At 40.7% G+C, this 20870-nt stretch overlaps 1 protein-coding gene and 1 non-coding gene across 2 annotated transcripts in view; one reads left to right on the top strand and one right to left on the bottom strand.

Annotated features, from left to right (window-relative positions):
* Positions 1-4277: 4277 nt before the first annotated feature.
* On the top strand, positions 4278-4353 carry TRNAS-GCU (transfer RNA serine (anticodon GCU)). Its single transcript has one exon. It is a non-coding gene; the product is annotated as a tRNA-Ser (tRNA).
* A 302-nt stretch (positions 4354-4655) lies between these two features.
* The window catches only part of PCSK1 (proprotein convertase subtilisin/kexin type 1), a 464711-nt gene continuing 448496 nt past the window's right edge, over positions 4656-20870 (bottom strand). Inside the window, exon 15 of the transcript XR_010751134.1 lies at positions 4656-4796. The gene's annotated coding sequence lies outside the window, so the exon portion shown is untranslated. The remainder of the gene's footprint in view (positions 4797-20870) is intronic.

A 20870-nucleotide genomic window follows, 5' to 3' on the forward strand; every position in this document is an offset into this window, starting at 1 on the left:
GGTTGTTTCCCCTCAGAGTAAAGGCTCAAGAAACCCTGACACAGTGAATCCCAAAGAAATGGCGCTGTGAGGGGTGCTCCCGATATCTCCCCCTGAGGTTTCAATAAATTCAACAACTAAAGACAGAGAAAAAAATCTCAGAAGCATTTGAAATATACACACACCAGACAAAGGTATGATTGGGCGAAAAGGTGGCTGAATATATAATCCACTCTGAAAGAAATAAAGACGGAGAATAGAGTATTTCACTTTCCTTACTGATCTGAGGGAGGGCTTCTTTCATCTGGAACCAAGAGAAACAGAAGATTTGGGGCAGAGGGAAGAAGCTGGGCTAGGGCGGATGATCAAGCAGAGGAGAGAGCGTGGTGGCTCGGCCTGAGATCAGGGACACAGAGCTAGTGTGGGAAGCAGGCTCCGATGGAGGTTGCCAGAGCAGGTTGCCCACAGAGGCCAGCACTGGAGCAGCTTTGGGCTTTGTGCGCTCCCGGGTCCAAGATTGCAGGTGGTGTGTAAGTTGTTCCACCTGGCGCCTCTGGCATGGGTGCGTGCATTCGCGGGCAGAGGGGCTAGGCCTGAGATTGTCAGCAGTGGACTTCTGCATGGGCAGTTGCCAGCATTTCTGTGGGGTCCTGGCTCCCCAACCAACAGCACAGGAAGTGCACAAGGGCCGGGATCCCTAGGCTTGGACCTGTCCAGGTGGGGCACCTCTGTGAGTTGATACAGGTCACAAAGCATATTCCAGCATTTCCAACACTGACTAAGATCACAGGCGCTGTGCGCCTAAGTGGGTAGGAGCAGAGCTCCGAGTGCACTGCAGAAGTCGTGGGGGCTGGATGCGCACATAGCTTGCTAAAGGCTACCAAACAGGGCACAAGGGAGTAAAGCTTGTGGAGATTAGACCCACAGAGTGCTGAGGCAGACTAGACATTCCTGGAGGCCCTTAGAAAGGCACCTGATCAGCAATCATCTCCCAGCCCTGCCTGCTTTCACTAGCCGCTCTGGTTGGCACAGCCTTACCCAGAACTATGCTTTGAGTGGTGCTGGAAGAAGGACCTGGCTGCTCTTATAACCTCTTACTCTGCAAGCAGTGGCTGAGGCAGCCTCACAGCTAAGTCCCCAGGCTGCTAGCTCAGGTGGGAGAGACATGGGGAGAGGCACCTGGAAAACTAACTGAGTCTCCCATTGTGGGAGCCTGCAAACCCTAACAAACCCTGCCTACCAACGGGGCTGAGGCCCAGCCTATATCATTACCATAGTGACACAACAGCAAACCTCTACTCAAGAGCCCCAGGGGGGCAAAACCTATAATACGCCACCTGCCAAAAAAAAAAAAAAAAAAAAAAGAAGAAGAAGCTACCTCCTAAAACCAGGAAAAATTACATTTTTTATAATTTCTTTTTTTTTCCATTTTGGTCATTTTATCTTCTTTTCGTTTTATTCCTTCCTTTTGCTTTTGAACTTCATTATCCATAGGTGTTAAATTTTTTATTCTTGTTTATTTTATGAGGGTTACATTTCAAAAACCTTAACTTTTTTCTTTTTTTCCATTTTTTTCTTTTTCTCTCATTCGATCATCATTTATCTACAAATTATTTTATATTTTTCTTTGCGGCATTTTGCATGTTTTTTACTTTGTTTTTTATCTCTTTGTAATTTTCCCTCAGTTCTGGGTCCCTGTTCTCTGTAGTTTTTGTTCCACTTATCATAATAGAATTTTCATTTTTCACTGTGTTTTTTCAATTTTTATATTATTTTTTAATTATCTTTTATTAGTGTTATTAACAATACCACTCTCAAATGCCATTAAGGAAAAGGAAATCAAATATAGATGCAAAAGACAGAGATATAGCTCAGATAAATGATGAAAAATCTCCAGAAAAAAATTTCAATAGCTTGGAAACCTTGGAATGAAATGACAGAGAATTAAAAGTTGAACTACTAAAAATACTCAGGGAAATTCAAGAAAGCACAGAAAGGCAATTTAGAGATTTCAAAAAACAATTCAATGAACAAAAAGAATACATCACCAAGGAAATTGAAACTATAAAAATGAATCAAACAGATGAAAAACTCAATACATGAGCTGAAAAACAAGGTAACATGCTTAGCTAATAGAACAGGCCAGATAGAGGAGAGAATTAGTGACATAGAAGACAGGCAACTAGAGACACTACAGAGAGAAGAGGAGAGAGACTCACAAATTTAAAAAAAATGAGAAAGCCCTACAGGAATTGTCTGACTCCATCAGAAAGAGCAACATAAGAATAATGGGTATATCAGAAGGAGAAGAGAGAGAAAATGGAATGAAGAACATATTCAAACAAATAGTAGATGAGAACTTCCCAAGCCTGTAGAAAGAATTACAGCCCTTAATCTAAGAAGCAAAGAGAACACTGAGTTATCTTAACCCAAAGAGACCTACACCAAGACACACTGTAATGAAATTATCACAAACCAATGACATATAAAAAATCCTCAAGGCAGCCAGGGAAAAGAAGAATATGGCATATAAAGGAAGGCCCATTAAGCTATCATCAGATTTCTCAGCAGAAACTCTACAAGCCAGAAGAGAGCAGACCCCAATATTTAAAGTACTGAAAGAGAGGAACTTTCAGCCAAGAATACTATATCCATCAAAGCTATCCTTCAAATACAAAGGGGAAATAAAAAACATTCACAGATATGGAAAAGATGAGGGAGTTTATCACCAGAAAACCCCCACTTCAGGAAATACTAAAGGGAGTTATCTGACTAGATACAAAGAACAAAACAAAACAAAATTACAAGTAAAAGCTCCAACAAGATCACAATAAAAAAAAGATCAATCTGTGACACAAAAACAAAAAAGGGGAGAGGACAAAGGTTACCAGTAGCAAAGGAGGATGGAGTGCAGAAGCACTCATGAGATAATCTATTACAATGAATATGATATATATCCTTTTTATTACCTAATGGTAACCTCCCCTGAAAAAACCACTACAGAAACACATGGCTTAAAAAAAAAGAAACAGAGGAAAAAAGTATGGAATACAACCAAACAAAAACAAATGAGAGAAAAACAAAAGAGAAGAACCAAACAAGATACAGAGCTATCAGAAAGCAATATATAAAATGGCAATTGGAAAACCTCAAGTGTCAAAAATTACACTAAATGTAAATAGATTGAACTCACCAATAAAAAGACACAGATTAGCAGGATGAGTCAAAAATGAAAATTCAACTACATGATGCCTTCAAGAAACACATCTAAGTTACAAGGATAAAAACAAGTTCAAAATGAAAGATTGGAAAATGATTCTCTAAGCAAATAACATCCAAAGAAAAGCTGGTATAGCCATACTCATATCTAACAATGCTGACTACAAGACAGCAAAAGTAATCAGAGACAAAGATGGTCATTTCATAATGATAAAGGGGACATTGAATCAATAAAATATAACACTTCTTAACATATATGCACCAAACCAAAGAGCACCAAAGTATATAAGACATCTACTAACTGATCTAAAAATAAAAACCGACAAAAATATGATCATACTCAGAGACCTCAATACACTGCTGATGGCTCTAGATCATTCATCCAAACAGAAAATCAATAAAGAAATATGAGCCTGAAACAAACACTAGAACAATTGTATATGATAGAAATCTAAAGGACATTTCATCCCAAAATGGTAGAGTATACAATTTTCTCCAGTGTACATGGAACATTTTCAAGAATTGGCCATATGTGGGGCCACAAAACTAACATTAACAAATTCAGAAAGATTGAAATTACACCAAGCAGATTCTCTGAACATAAATCTTTGAAACTAGAATTCAACTGCAAAAAAGAAGTAAACAAACCCACAAAAATGTGGAAATTAAACAACATACTTCTAAAAAATGAGTGGTTCAAAGAAGAAATAAAAGCAGAGATCAAAAGGTACATACTGACACACAAAAATGACAATAAGACATATCAGAATCTCTGGGATGCAGCAAAAGCAGTAATAAGAGGGAAGTTTATATCACTACAGGCCTATATGAACAAACAAGAGAGAGCCCAAGTAAACAACTTAACATCACATCTTAAGGAACTAGAAAAAGAAGAACAAAGGCAACCCAAAACGAGCAGAAGAAAGGAAATAATAAAAATCAGAGCAGAAATAAATGAAATAGACAACAGAAAAACTATAGAAAAAATCAATAAAACAAGGAGCTGGTTCTTTGAAAAGATCAACAGAATTGACAAACCCTTGGCAAGATTCACTAAGAAAAAAAGAGAAAGGACTCAGGCCCTGGCCGGTTAGCTCAGTGGTAGAGCGTTGGCCTGCTGTGCGGGAGTCCCGGGTTTGATTCCCAGCCAGGGCACACAGGAGAGGAGCCCATCTGCTTTTCTTTTTTTTTTTTTTTTTTTTTTTTTTTTCATTTTTCTGAAGCTGCAAACGGGGAGAGACAGTCAGACAGACTCCCGCATGCACCCGACCGGGATCCACCCGGCACGCCCACCATGGGGCGACGCTCTGCCCACCAGGGGGCGATGCTCTGCCCATCCTGGGCGTCGCCATATTGCGACCAGAGCCACTCTAGCGCCTGGGGCAGAGGCCACAGAGCCATCCCCAGCGCCCGGGCCATCTTTGCTCCAATGGAGCCTTGGCTGCGGGAGGGGAAGAGAGAGACAGAGAGGAAAGTGCGGCGGAGGGGTGGAGAAGCAAATGGGCGCTTCTCCTGTGTGCCCTGGCCGGGAATCGAACCCGGGTCCTCTGCACACTAGGCCGACGCTCTACCGCTGAGCCAACCGGCCAGGGCCCCATCTGCTTTTCTACCCCTCCCTCTCTCCTTCTTCTCTGTCTCTCTCTTCCCCTCCCACAGCCAAGGCTCCATTGGAGCAAAGTTTGCCTGGGCGCTGAGGATGGCTCTGTGGCCTCTGCCTCAGGTGCTAGAATGGCTCTGATTGTGGCAGAGTGACGCCCCAGATAGGTGGAGCATCGCCTTCTGGTGGGCGTGCCGGGTGGATCTGACTGCCTCCCCGTTTCCAACTTCAGAAAAATACAAAAAAAAAAAAAAAAAGAAAAGAGAAATGACTCATATAAACAAAATCCAAATGAAAGAGGAGATATTACCACAGATATCATAGATATACAAAGAATTATCATAGAATACTATGAAAAACTATATGCCACCAAATTTAACAATCTAGAAGAAATGGTTAAATTTCTAGAACAATACAATCTTCCTAGACTGAGTCATGAAGAAGTGGATAACCTAAACAGACCAAGAAGCAGGGAGGAAATAAAAACAACTATCAAAACCCTACCAAAAAATAAAGGTCCAGGGCCAGACGGCTATACTAGTGAATTCTATCAGCATTCAAAGAACACTTGGTTCCTATTCTACTCAAACTCTTCCAAAAAAATTGAAGAAGCAATACTTCCAAACACATTTTATGAGGCCAACATAACCCTCATACCAAAACATGGCAAGGACGGCACAAAAAAAGAAAACTACAGACCAATATCTCTAATGAATACAGGTGCTAAAATACTAAACAAAATACTAGCAAATTGAATACAACAACACATTAAACAAATAATTCATCATGATCAAGTGGCATTCATCCTGGAATCACAAGGATGGTTCAACGTATGTAAAACAGTTAACTTAATATACCATATCAATACAACAAAGAATAAAAACCATATGATCCTATCAATAGATGCAGAAAAGGCATTCGATAAAATACAACATCATTTTATGTTTAAACACTCAACAAAATGGATATAGAAGGAAAATATGTCAACATATTAAAGGCCATTTATGACAAACCATAAGGTAATATCATATTAAATAAAAAACTGAGGACTTTTCCTCTAAAATCAGGAACAAGACAAGGCTGCCCAGTTTCTCTACTCTTATTCAATTTAGTACTGGAAGTTCTAGCCAGAGCAATCAGATAAGAGAAAGAAATAAAAGGCATTCATATTGGGAAAGAAGAAGTAAAGGTTTCACTTTTTGCAGATGATATGATCCTGTACATCGAAAACCCCAAAGACTCCATAAAAGGACTATTAGAAACAATAAACCAATACAATAAGGTCGCAGGATACAAGATTAATATACAGAAGTCTATTGCCTTTCTATATGCCAACAATGAAAATCAGAAAACGAATTCAAAAAAATAATCCCTTTTATGGTTGCAACAAATAAAATAAAATACCTAGGAATAAACATAACAAAGAATGTAAAGGATCTATATAATGAAAACTACAAAGCATTGTTAAGGGAAATAAAAAAAAGATACAATGAAATGGGAAAATATTCCTTGTTCTTCGATAGGAAGAATAAATATAGTCAAAATTACCATATTACCCAAAGCAATATACAAATTTAATGCCATTCCCATAAAAATTCCAATGTCATTTTTTAAAGAAATGGAACAAAAAATTATCAGGTTTGTATGGAACTATAAAAAACCCTGAATAGGCCCTGGCCGGTTGGCTCAGCGGTAGAGCGTCGGCCTGGCATGCAGGGGACCCGGGTTCGATTCCTGGCCAGGGCACACAGGAGAAGCGCCCATTTGCTTCTCCACCCCCCCTCCTTCCTCTCTGTCTCTCTCTTCCCCTCCCGCAGCCAAGGCTCCATTGGAGCAAAGATAGCCCGGGCGCTGGGGATGGCTCCTTGGCCTCTGCCCCAGGCGCTAGAGTGGCTCTGGTCGCGGCAGAGCTACGCCCCGGAGGGGCAGAGCATCGCCCCCTGGTGGGCAGAGCATCGCCCCTGGTGGGCGTGCCGGGTGGATCCCGGTCGGGTGCATGCGGGAGTCTGTCTGACTGTCTCTCCCCGTTTCCAGCTTCAGAAAAATACAAAAAAAAAAAACCACCCCAAAACAAAAAAACCCTGATTACCCAAAGTAATCTTAAGGAAAAAGAACAAAGCTGGGGGCATTACGATACCTGACTTCAAATTATATTATAGAGCCTGATAATCAAAACAGCATGGTATTGGCCGAAAAACAGACACTCAGACCAATGGATCAGAATAGAGAGCCCAGAAATAAAACCACATATATATGGTCAAATTATCTTTGATAAAGGAGCCAAAAACATGCAATGGAGAAAAAAAAAAGCCTCTTCAATAACTGGTGCTGGGAAAATTGGAGAGCCACAAGCAAAATAATGAAACTCGACTACAGTTTGTACCCTTGTACCAAAATCAACTCAAAATACATCAAAGACCTAAACGTAACACCTGAAACAATAAATTACATAAAAGAAAACATAGGTACTAAACTCATGGACCTTGGCCATAAAGAGCATTTTTATGAATTTGACTCCAAAGGCAAGGGAAGTGAAGGCAAAGATAAATGAATGGGACTATATCAGACTAAGAAGCTTTTGCACAACAAAAGAACCTGACAACAAAACAAATAGCCAACTAAATGGGAAATGATATTTTCAAACAACAGCACAGATAAGGGCCTAACATGCAAAATATACAAAGAATTCACAAAACTCAACAACAAACAAGCAAACAATCCAATAAAATGGGAAAAGGACATGAACAGACACTTCTCCCAGGAAGAAATACAAATGGCCAATAGATATATGAAAAGATGCTCATCTTCATTAGCTATTAGAAAAATGCAAATCAAAACTACTATGAGATACCACCTCATGCCTGTTAGATTAGCTATTTTCAACAAGACAGGTAATAACAAGTGTTGGAGGCTGTGGAGTTAAAGGAACCCTCATACACTGTTGGTGGGAATGTAAAGTAGTACAACCATTATGGAAGAAAGTATGGTGGTTCCTCAAAAAATTAAGAATATAACTACCATATGACCCAGCAATCCCTCTACTAGGTATATGCCCCCCAAAACTCAAAAACATTGGTATATAAAGACACATGCAGCCCCATGTTCATTGCTGCATTGTTCACAGTGGCCAAGACATGGAAACAGCCAAAATGCCCTTCAATAGAGGGTTGGATAAAGAAGATGTGGTACATATATACTATGGAATATGACTCAGTCATAAGAAATGATGACATAGGATCATTTATGACAACATGGATGGATCTTGATAACATTATACTGAGTGAAATAAGTAAATCAGAAAAAACTAAGAACTGTATGATTCCATACATAGGTGGGACACAAAATTGAGACTCATGAACATGGACAAGAGTGTGGTGGTTACCAGAGGGAGGGGAAAGGAAGAAAGGGAGGGGGGAGGGGGGAGGGAAGGGGCAATAAGAAAACCGAATAGAAGGTGATGGAAGACAATTTGACTGGGTGATGGGTATGCAACATAATCATATGTCAAAATGATCTGGAGATGATTTCTCTGAATTTATATACTCTAACTGATCAATGTCACCCCATTAAAATTAACTGTCTAAATAAAATAAAATAAAATAAAATAAAATAAAATAAAATAAAAAAGAAACCCGACAGAAGCTGCAAGACTTTTTATGAACAGCTTCAGAAGTCATGCAGTATCATTCTTGTTTCATTGTGTTGGTCAAAAAGCTAATCATACTCGGGATACAACTGATAGAGCTCTCAATGGCCAAATCAGGAACAATTCAAGCAAAAATAAAATAAAACAAAATAAAATAGTATTGAATTATAACACAAAGTATAAGATAGGGATCTATTGAGCCCATAGTGATATCAATAAATGACTGATTGAAAAAATAAGTAAATGGGGGAGAGTAGACAAATCTCCCTCAAAGAATTTTAAATATTTTATATAGATACTCTACTCTCAAGGAGGGAAAGCATTCATGCCCCACTTTATGAGCCCCACTCCTTAAGTGTGGGCTGCTTATAAAGACTAACTTCCTGTATCAAAAGGGATGTGATAAAAATGACATGATGTGATGAAAATGGCAAACTCATACCTCCAGTCTAATGAGAAAAACAACAAACAAGTTCTAATAGAAGGACATCCTACAAAATACTTGATAAATAATACTCCTTAAACTTGTCAAGGTCATCAAAACAGGAAAGTCTGAAAAACTATCAAAACTAAGAGCAGCCTAAGGAGTCAATGAGAAGTAAATGTAATGTGATCTCTTAGAGAGGATCCTGGAGCAGAGAAAGAGAATAGGTAGAAACTAAGAACATATGAATAAATTGCTATGGACTTTAGTTAATAATAATGTATTGATATGTGTTCACTAATTGCAACAAATACACCACACAAATATAAAATGTTATTAATAGAAAAAATTGAGTGAGGAGATGTGTGAGAAATGTCTGTATTATGGCCTCGTTTTTCCTATAAATCTCAAACTATTTTTAAAAATAAGGTCTTTTAAAAAAATCTAGTGCTAGGGCTCAGCTTTGCAAGGAGGGAACTACATAAGGCATGAGTAGCAGGATGTGTGGTTCATTGGGGACCATCTACAACATCATCCAATCCTCAGATTTTCATCTGAGGACCCATCGCTGTACCCCTATTCTAGTTTATATGGCTGGAGTCTCACCCTTTCATTCAGAGGTATAGCCAGTGACTCTGGCCTATGGCAATCAGTGAATTTCATCTGCTTTATTAAAATCAGGGAATTTCATCTTCTATCCGATAGGATAGCTTCAGAAGTGGGCAGTGGCTTAAGCCAGGGCAATCAGAGTTAATTTTAGAACTGGTCGAAAAGTTCCTCTGGCTTTGAACTTGGCTATATATTTATTTGAATATTGTTGGAATCCATGGGAGTCTAAAAGATCAGAGTAACAACAGGCTTTATTGAAAGGAAGAAAGGAACCCTGCCAGGCACTTCTCCCAGGGAGAAGAGCCTCATTACAAGATAGGAAGATGAATTTATAGGGTTAAAAGGAGGGTCTCAAGCAAGTAGGTGTTGAGTCAAAAGTCCTGGTATGCATCCTTCTGCGGTTTTACGATTTTGGCTTCCTGGAATGCTTCTCCTCAGGGCGGTGGACCAGCTTCCTAGAACTTTTCTGTTTCAGGGGCGATAGTCCAGTAGGTAAGGGTGGGGTCAGATAGACAAGTGAAACAGCAAAAGGGCAGCTTGGAAGTTCTGGTGAATTCATGTATCCATCATTTCTTAACTCTGTGGTATGATAAAAGAAAAACGAGGTGAAGGGAAGAAAAGGGTATGGAGTTCAGGAGGGAGGTTTGTCTCAGATCAGCCATCTTCTGGAGCTACTTCCTGCCGTTATCCCTATTGGGGGCCTCCTTCGTGAACCTCTCCCTGGGGCAGTTGGAGTAGGGGTGTTTTTATAGGGTTCTAGATTCTTTGTTTTGCGAGGGCAGGTTTTAGGGTTGGTGTGTAGGGTTAGGTAGTTTTTTCCAATTTTCTGATTGGCGAAGGTCTGCATGTGGTTCTGTAAGAAACTAGTGAACAAATGTAAGAGGCAGGGTCCAAAAGTTAGAAAAATAAATAGAGTGTGTGGACCAATAAAAGGTAATAGTCAAGACACCCAGTTTGTGTGAAAACACTGATTCTATGTTTACGAATTCGCTGGGCTTCAGAGAGAGAGAGAGAGAGAGAGAGAGAGAGAGAGTAGGAATAAGACAGGAAAGTGGCTAGTCCCCCTGCCCCTGGACCCACTTTTGTAGAGATTTCTAAAGCAACAAAAGAGGGATTACTTGTACAGTTCATTTGGTCCTTAGGGTAGTGTACTAGGAACTGGAAGAGGTTTATGGGGTGGGATTAGGTTGATATTTGGGGTGAGATAGACTAGGGTACAGGTTTCTGTCTAATTAGTAGGGAGACACATATAGGTGTTGGTCCCACACGAGTAGAAAGCACCTGATTGGGTGAGGTAGGTTGAGAGGTGAATAGAGAATAGAAGGACAAGGGGTTGGTTTTGTTTCTCTGTTTCTGAGCTCCAGATGGTAAGAGTGGAGGAAAGAGCCACCCTTAGCAGCAGTGGGAGTTGTTAGGATATAGACAAGTAGAACAGCTAAAGGGCAGCTTGGAAGTTCTGGTGAATTCATGTATCTATCAAATATATACTTGTAAAGAGTAAATTGGTTAATATGCTTAAAACATTTGGAGCAATTGCATATCACACAGGAAGTGTCTGATAAGTGTTAGATATTATTATTATTTCAGCTTACTTTAAAAGGCTAAACCTTTGTTATAGAACCTCCTACCTAACCTTAAATATGCATGTAGTTATCACAGTAAAAAAATTAGAGGAGTTATATGGCAAAGTGGCTAAGTGTGTGTGTCTTACAATCTGATAGGTCTGGGTTCAAATTCTAGCCCTGCTCCTAACTTTCTATATAACTGGCAAGCTACTTAACCTCTCTGAGTCACATTTCATTCTCCTAAAAATTAAAATAAAAGTACCTCATAGGAGCAAAATTAAAGAATGCTTACAAAGTTTCAGTACCTAACACAGAATAGGTGTTCCATAAAATGCAATTATATTACTTTCTAATATGTTTAAATAAAATACTGAAATTTTAATTAGCTTATAAAAGACTGGTTAAATAAATCAAGATTTCATATAGGTCCATGATGGTGAACCTATGACATGCGTGTAGCCATTTTCGATGACACATGGCCTCATGCAGCCGCATACCAGAGAAGTATGGGGCCGCATGCCGAGAAGGACGTTTCATCCTCGGGTCCTGCATGGCCAGGTGCAGTAGCCGAGGGTAAAACATTTGCTGTAGTGTAGACACTCTGTACCGGAGGTCTGTAGGCCAAAACAACAGAACTCCGGCACAGAGCATCAAGTTCTGGAATTTCTGGTTAGGCTGTTAGGGGATCTTTGACCTCACTTCCGGCCGGCAGAGCAGGGAACAGTGTAATGCCATGGGGGACACATCTCTAGGGGCCCTGTGGTCGCCATTACCAGCAACCACATAACCACAGCAACCATCATCCAATCTACTGTTCTGGGGTGTCGTGGATTTCTAATTGACCATCATTACTGAGATAAGTGAGATAATTACTGTTTCCCGCCATTAGAAATAGCAGCAGCCATCTAATTTACATAAGGTGCAACTTGCAGAATTTCAAGACAATATCTGGGCTCAGGTGTTTGCCGACTTGAGGTCAAAGCTTGAGAATCTGGACAGGTGCCGCTTGGAGAATCAAGAGGAGTGCCACTACGAACCGGAAGTTTAGAGTGCCTAGAACCGATTAACAAACACTTTTAGCACCCTGAAAAATATAACAATGGCTTTACAATTTTTCCTCTACGTACTTTTGTGAGACTTTATTCTCAGCATTAAATAATGTCAAAACCAACAAAAGAAACAGATTGACAGATGAAGTTAGTAGCGCTTGCTTGGGCTTGAAGTGTACAAAATACCGACCATTGAAGATTTAGCCAATGAAATTCAGTAACAAAATGTCACTAATAGGCAGGTTAGTTAAAGAATTCCCCCTCCCCCTCACTTATCTGAGTTCACGGCACCCCACACAAGTTAAATAATATCAAGACCAACAAAAGAAACCGACTGACAGATGAACAAAGAAGTCACTAAGCAGGTAAGTTAAATAATTATTTTGGTATATTAAATACAGTTATATATTACAATTATACATTTTTGTTATTTAAACTATAAATATTGTGAAATTATTTTTTTTCTCGAAGTGACACACCACCTGAGTTATGCTTGGGTTTTTGGCGAATTTTGACACAACAAGCTCAAAAGATTGCCCATAATTGATATAGATGATAGTGGATCTTATATCAATATGTATATATCACCTATCCAAAAATTAAAATTAATTAAACAAAGTTGCTCTAAAAATTTATGAAATGTTTATTTAGAAAACATGACTGCTAGAATTTAGACAATTTTGAGATACCATGGTTTTTCTAAGATAAAAATTAAAACACTAACTTAAAATGTGTTATGATATCCTTAAATTAGCACATCATATCTGTTCAAAGTCAAAAGCATTCCTCTAAAAATTATAAATGAACAAATTGCACAATGCTGTGCAGTAAGCTGAAAGAGATACCTATTTGTTAGATGTTCAGTGTCAAAATTAACCTCAAAGCCAATAATGGGCATCATATTGATATTATGCTTAAAACAATGTGAAGGGATTGAGAAACAGTGTTATAAAATCCCATTATAAATTTAAATTGCTTTTTATTTATTTATTTATTTATTTTTTTAATTTTTTTTTTAAAATTTATTCATCTTTAGAGAGGAGAGGGAGAGACAGAGAGAGAAGGGGGGAGGAGCTGGAAGCATCAACTCCCATATGTGCCTTGACCAGGCAAACCCAGGGTTTTGAACCGGCGACCTCAGCATTTCCAGGTTGACGCTTTATCCACTGCGCCACCACAGGTCAGGCAAAATTGCTTTTTAAAAATGAGCCAATGCTAATGTCTTATTGTTATAATGGGACCCTTTTGGCTGCAAGTAAAAAAATCCAACTAAAACCATTTTCACATCTAACAAATCTGAAGGTAGAGTGGCTTATGGCTTAGTGCTGTCACAATGGACCTAGAGTTTCTCATCTTTTATTCAGCTCTGTCCCTGTTCACAGTGACTTGAGCAGTTCCAGCAATCACAATCTTACATCACGGTCCAGAGGTAGAGAAAAGTGGACCTCTTTTCTTATGTTTTTGTGCAAGATCTAAGAAACCTTTTCAGAACAACCTCCCCACTGTCCCATCCTGCACAGACTTGCCTTCAAGTCTCATTGACTTATGACCCAGAACAGGGCCATAAAGGAAATAAAACCACCATGATTGATTTAGATGATACATGTGTCACCTCTGGTGTCTGGCTAGAGCACTTGGCCATGTGGATGAGCACAGTAGTTGTCCATATAAAAAAAGAGGAGAATAGTACTGAAGAGGCAAAAGCCCTGCTACACTGACAAGCAATATTCCGAAACCCGGGAAAAGAATTCAATTAATGAAAGCATATTATCAAACACTATGCAACAGTTAGAAGGAATAAGTGTATAGCAACACATTTAGTTAAGATAGGCGTTACCTGCCTGAGCAGGTGTTGATGCAGTGGATAGAGTGTCAGCCTGGGACACAGAAGACCCAGGTTCAAAACCCAAAGGTCTTTGGCTTGAGTGCAGGCTCACTAGCTTGAGCGTGGGGTTGCTGGCTTGAGCATGGGATTATAGACATGACCCCATGGTTGCTGGTTTGAGCCCCAAAGTTACTGGCTTGAAGCCCTAGGTTGGTGGCTTGAGCCCAAGATCACTAGCTTGAGCAAGGGGTGACTGGCTTGGCTATAGCCGCCCTGGTCAAGGCACATATGAGAAAGCAATCAATTAACAACTAAGGTGCTGCAATGAAGAACTGATGCTTCTCATCTCTCTCCCTCCTGTCTGTCTGTCCCCATCTGTCCCTCTCTCTGTCTCTCTCACTGAAAAAGTGTTACCTTTTGGGAGAAGGTCATGATTATTGGGGAGGAGACTTTTGGTGAGCTGATAATGTTTTATTTTTTAACATGGATAGTGGTTTTACGGGTTTATTTGTAAAAATTTATAAATATGCATATTAGATTTAAGTTTTTCTTTAAAAAAACATGCACATGTGAAATAGCTTTCATGTAATACTTAGTGCCTTTTGCTAGGCACTGTCTAGGTACTGGGAATCCAAAGAAAACTCAGTCTTTGCCTTCATGAAGCTTAATTATAATAATAAAAATGAATTGTGTATTAGGTGAAATTGTAACTGTATGAGGTACATACTATCATTATCCCCCTTTTCAAGCTTAGGAAATTGAGGCACAGACAAGCTGCGGAAGACCACATAGTAAGTGGTAGAGTGAGAGAATAAACCTGGTATATCTAACTCTAAGGTCTAGCTTTTAACTATGATGCCCTACTGCCCCTCACTTTGATGAGGGGAGACAGACTAAAACAGAGATGAGATTAGGCAGATGGCGATTCCACACACTTAGAAAACAGGAAGAAGGTCAGGGTTATGGGCTGGCAGGGGGTGGAATAAGGGGAATTGTGAACTTAGTGTGAGACTGTTATACTTGAGACACCCCTGACACAGTTGGCTTTATCGGCCTGTAGCTCTCTGGGGGAGTTGGGGCTCCAGGGTGGATGGTAGAGAGGTGGTACTTTCTAAGGAAAATGTGCTCAGAGTACTGAGAGAGGGCCAAGGTTAGAGTCATAGGGAGCATGAGCATTTTAAGAGGAAGGCAACAGCACAGAAGGCAAAAGAAAGAAGAGGGGGGATGAAAAAGAAAATGACCGTATATATTAAGAGGAGAAGCAGGAATTATAAGCCAGGAGAGAAGAATTTCAAGAGGAAAGGAGTGGTTAATATTGTCAACTGCCATAGACAGGTCAGCTAAGAGGGAGTCCTTGACTGGTGTGTGCAAGCTCACACACGCACGCACACGCACACATGCACGCAATAGAAATCCAGTAACAATTAGCTACTTATAACCCATTTTATTTCCTTTTACTAAAAAAAAGGCAAACATAAAATATTTAGGGCAATTTAGGAAAAGAAGAAAAAATAGCCTATGTATTGTCTTATAATGATTTTTAAACTTAAGTTAGAATAGTGCCCAAATTATTTGTAATCCCTCCGTCAATACTGCTTTGTTCTTACCAGTATTTTAAGATCTTTTTCTGTGTCCCCATTGTCCAAAGACCTCAAATTACATAAATCATTTATTTTTAATTAGAATTTTTCAAGCTACTGCCTCTTCTTAGGAAAGAGAAACAACAGGGACCACCAACTGGAGACCATCTCACTGAAAACAGCCCGGGAGTTGGCCATGTGTCCCACCCTGTGCCTTTCTTTTCAGACTACCAGTGTTAAGGGGAGGAGGAAGAGAAGCCACTTCGCTAAGCCATGGTCTCAAATTCTTGAACGCACACTCCCCAGTCCCGCTATCCACCAAGGCCTGAATCCTTGAAGAGCAGGAGCACCCTTTAACCCCCGCTGCCCAGGCAGCACCTCTGTACACTCAGCCCCTGCCCTCCATCTTCCCCAGCCCTTGGCTTCTGTCAGCCTCTTCCTCACTCGTGTGGCTACAACCGGGGTCCCTGGTGGAGGACACGCAGCCAGGGCACTAACTACCTCCTCCTCCCGCAGGAGCCGGAGCACTCCTCATCAATCCCTCTGGAGCCTCCCCTGGCGGAACAACTGCCCCTGGCCCCAAACAGCTTAATATAGCCGCGTCTCCTCCTAATCCTCACACCCTTCCACCAGTGGCATCCTCTCCAGACCCTCTTCACAGAGACTTTTGAGAACATCAGCATGAACTTCCTAAACATCTCACACCTCCCCAGCCCACACTTTTATCTATTTTTATCTGTACCCATCAGTGCAGCTCATTCCAGAGGAAGTGACCTCCCTTTCCTGGTTGCCACCTAATTCCTTCACCTGTGCTGGCAAATTCCATAGCCGCCCACACAGTTCAGAATCACCCTTCTTCTTTCTCTTTCTAGTCTGGGTACATACCCCCACACCCACTTTTCAATTCTTAAAACCAACAAACAAAACTTCACCGTCCTTCTTTTTCTCCTTCTCCCACAGAAAGAATAGAGGCAATTCCACCCCACAACTACTCCTTCCCTCCTGTCCACTTCTTCACAGACTGCCGTCTGGACCCCAGGCCTACCTTTCCATCAAGGGGCTCTGGCAAAGCTATGACACCACCCTCACCCTCATCCCACATGCTAAATCCAGTTCAATTTTTTCTTAGTGTGAGGAAATAAATGGGTTGTAAGTAGCGATTGTTACTGGATTTTTCAGACTCTGTGTGTGTGTGTGTGTGTGTGTGTTTGCACGCACCAATCAAGGAGTTCTTTTCAATTTGTGGCAAAGTGTCAAGTGTGAGTGCTAAAGAATATCTGTGGGAATAAATATCAGTATCTAAAATTCTCTTTGCAGTTAATTTTTTAAATACTAGGAATAAAGTATTGAAATCAAACTGTTTAGGAATTTGTTTTTCAAATAAAATATTTTAAAAATTCTGGCAGAAGTAGGCAAAGTAAGCAGCTAGTCTGGGGTTGGAGGTAAAAGAATAGTTCTGGAAGGGGCTAGTTATGCCAATACGTTAGCTGCCAAGTGCTGCCCTTTTAAGAGTGCTTGCCCCTTTTAGATGTCCCCTCTCTAGGGTGTCTTGGCTTTGTCTGGTGGTGGGAGGGAGCGGGGAGAGAAATTAAGCCTTTTAGGGGAGCCCATCAATGACTCTTGTGGGTGTTGGGGTTAGTGTGATGGCAGCAAGAGTTTCTGCCGGAAGTCTACCTGCTGCTATAGAAAGACTAGGAAGAATGTTCCTAGTACCACCATTCTTAATAGCCTCAAAATGGAAACACAAAACTATCAATTATAGAATAATAGATAACTACATTATGGTCAATTCTCACAATGGAATATTTACTTGCAATGAGTGACAATACAGATATATACAACACCCAGATGAATCTGTTGCAAAATGCTGAGTGAAAAAAAAAATTCCCAGAAAACTATATATAGTATAATAACATTTTTGTAACATTCCAAAACAAGCAAAGGAACACTAAATACAAAGTTCAGGATAGTGGTTAACCTGAGGTGGCGAGGGTGGTATGGAGAAAGCATAGAAATAGATATGTTATTGTTAATATCATTGTTTGTGTTAGATGATGTGTTTATGGGTGTTCATATATTATTTAAAATGTATAAAACAAAGAAAGCTGGGAATTGAACGTGGGACATCCACATGCCAGGCTGACGTTCTACCACTGAGCCAAACGGCCAGGGCCCAAATTTGCATTTAGATGAATGAATCAACAGGACAAATAAAGTCTAAATGATGTATTAGTGTTTATATATTATATATTAATGATTATATTTTCAGATAATGCTTTTCTTTATAGCATTATCTGAAAATATATGTCCTCATAATGCAGAGATCTTCATAGCTGAATATTTCCCCCTGCCCCCCCAAGGTCTGATTGTTAGCAACAATAAAGTTTTACAAAGATGGTAATCTAAATCTGTTAGTAGCAGATTTATAAGACATTTTGGTGTCTTAAAAAGTTTTCCAGGCCCTGGCAGGTTGGCTCAGCGGTAGAGCGTCGGCCTGGCGTGCGGGGAACCCGGGTTCGATTCCCGGCCAGGGCACATAGGAGAAGCGCCCATTTGCTTCTCCACCCCTCCCCCTCTCCTTCCTCTCTGTCTCTCTCTTCCCCTCCCGCAGCCAAGGCTCCATTGGAGCAAAGATAGCCCGGGCGCTGGGGATGGCTCCTTGGCCTCTGCCCCAGGCGCTAGAGTGGCTCTGGTCGCGGCAGAGCTACGCCCCGGAGGGGCAGAGCATCGCCCCCTGGTGGGCAGAGCGTCGCCCCCTGGTGGGCGTGCCGGGTGGATCCCGGTCGGGCGCATGCGGGAGTCTGTCTGACTGTCTCTCCCCGTTTCCAGCTTCAGAAAAATACAAAAAAAAAAAAAAAAAAAAGTTTTCTTTTTCTTTGTGAAGCAACTAGCCAAGAAAAATACTACTTGTACTATCACAAAGCAAGCAAGCATGTTAGCGCAGTTTACCTGGGCTTGCCTCTGGATTCTCCTGTCTCGGTGTTAAAAGCAGTGCTATGCTGTGGACGTGGGCTTGCTCTAGAACAAAACAACACATAGATATTGTCTGTAGCTCCCAATGATTTTATAGTAGAAGTTGAGTGTGCAAAGTTGCGATTAAATTCTGGATGACCAAAACCATCTTCCTGCTGGTTTAATGTCTCCAGAATAGCTGTGGCCGCCACTGTGGCTGAGCTCATGTGGGAAGGCCGGAGAAGAAGGGGCATGGAGTGGCTTTGCAGCAGAATTTATACAGGGGCAGGGGAAAAGGAAGGAGGTTGAAAGTATGAGGGAAACTGAGCAGTTAGAACTTGGGAGACTCTTTTGTTTGAAAAACTAGAAATTATTATGATTATACTACTGGTACTAATATTTGAACTAATTGTGATTTTTCTTAGAGTCAAGTAAATAAAGACAAAGCACATAAAAAAGAGTAGTGCATTTATAGGAAATGTTAAAATTTCAGCCTCAGCAAAATTTTTTTTATAGTATTGGTCAAGTCCATTATTTTTTTTAAGACTTTATTTATTTTTCAGAGAGAGAGGAGAAAGAGAGAGAAGGGAGGAAGGAGCAGGAAGCATCAACTCCCATATGTGCCTTGATCAGGCAAGCCCAGGGTTTCAAACCAGCGACCTCAGCATTCCAGGTCAATGTTTTATCCAATGTGCCACTGCATGAAATTTGATATTCTAAGGCTATATGACAAATTTCACTATGCCAAATTCTCTCAGATCGGGAAAAGAATCAGACCCTAAAACTTGAGATGAGAAATTCTGAGTCAATGTACCTAGCTCTTCCTGAAACGTCTAGGCTTGCAAAATATCTTTTTCTTTCTATTAGAGTTTCCACCCCTTACCTGAAGGCAGTGCAGAGAGGCCTTGGCCTTGCAAAACCATGTAGACCCCACTCCCCCACCAGATCCTAACAGGTAGGGTCAAACCAAACTTCAACTTGGACAGGGAAGTACTGAATTTGCTAAGGAAAGAAAAAGGGACTAAATCAGAAAGTAGCTGCAGGAGGATGATCAGGAAGCTGTGTGCACATGCCTACATGCCTTAATAAAAAGCCACAATCCTCTGACCAAGGTTTGGAGCTGAGCCAGGTTTTAGACTTAGAAGCCACGAATTTGAAAAAAAGATTAGGTCCTCAGGAAGAAGCACCCAGTAACAGCATGGCAAATGTATATGAGTGTATATGGTAATGTTTATTCCAGTCCTTCCCCAAAGGACCTAAGGCCATTCACTCAGGCCATACATTACAAAAAAGAGAATACTCAAACATTTGAGATCTGTTAGCGATAGGTTTCAAGTTGACATTGATACCTAGAGACCGATGGTCCTCTGCTATGGTAGACGGGTAAGGTGTAGACAGGCTAGGAATAAATGAAATTGTGGCTCAGGTCTGACTCACAATGGGTCCACAGATCCACTCTGTGGTCACTTTCCTGGGCTCTAAATGTATAATTGGAATGGAGATATAGGTATTTGGCAGAACTTCCACACTGCTTCTTTGGCCTGTGGGGTAAGTCTTATTATATTGAAGAAGGCCGAGTTGAAGCTTCTGAAGTTATCCTTCAACCCCGGCCAAGAGAGTAAATCAACAATATTATATCCAGGAGGCAAGGGATAGAGATAATGCCACCCTTAAAGACTTAAAGGGTATAGGTGGTCCCTATCATGTCTCCCTTTCATTTACTGTCAGTCTTGTTTGACATCTTAAGAAACCATGCAGATCCTGGATGATTAGAGTGAATGAAGTACTGCAAACTCCATCAAGTAATAGCCAATTGCAGTAGCTGTGCCAGGTGTGGTATCTTTGCTAGACTGACACAACCCAGGCACATGGTATATGAGCATCAGTTGGGTGTCTGTGTCCTCTTTCATTCCTCACAGAAAGGAGGGTCAGAAACAATTTGCACACAACCCTGTCCCACAATCCTGAGCTCCGTGGGCTCAGGGGTCCTGTTTCTCAGCAGAGGAGCACTTCTATCCAGGACAGGGATGCAGTCATGCTAACTAGAATAATAATAGTCTGAGTGCTATATCAACTCTCCCACCCTCTCTAACATAATGTAGTCCAAAGGGACAAGCATCATCTGGACATTCTGTAGCATATCACCTTCATTCTATCAATGACACCACATTAATCAGACTGATGAATAAGAAATGGCAAGTATGTTGGAGTGTTGGTAGATGCATGTGCTTTAGATAGTGGAAGAAAAACCCTATGAAGATTCAGGTGCTTGTCACAATAATGAAGTTTTTTGAAGTCCATTAATTTGGGGCATGCTGGAATATAAGTCTAAACTAAAGAACAGATTATTGCATTTCAAACCTTCTATCACTAAGAAGTAAGTACAACATCTGCTAGGCCTCTTAAGTTCCGGAGGCACACTTGC

The sequence above is a fragment of the Saccopteryx leptura genome, chromosome 4 (genome assembly GCF_036850995.1).
Source record: "Saccopteryx leptura isolate mSacLep1 chromosome 4, mSacLep1_pri_phased_curated, whole genome shotgun sequence".
Taxonomy (NCBI): Eukaryota; Metazoa; Chordata; class Mammalia; order Chiroptera; family Emballonuridae; genus Saccopteryx; species Saccopteryx leptura.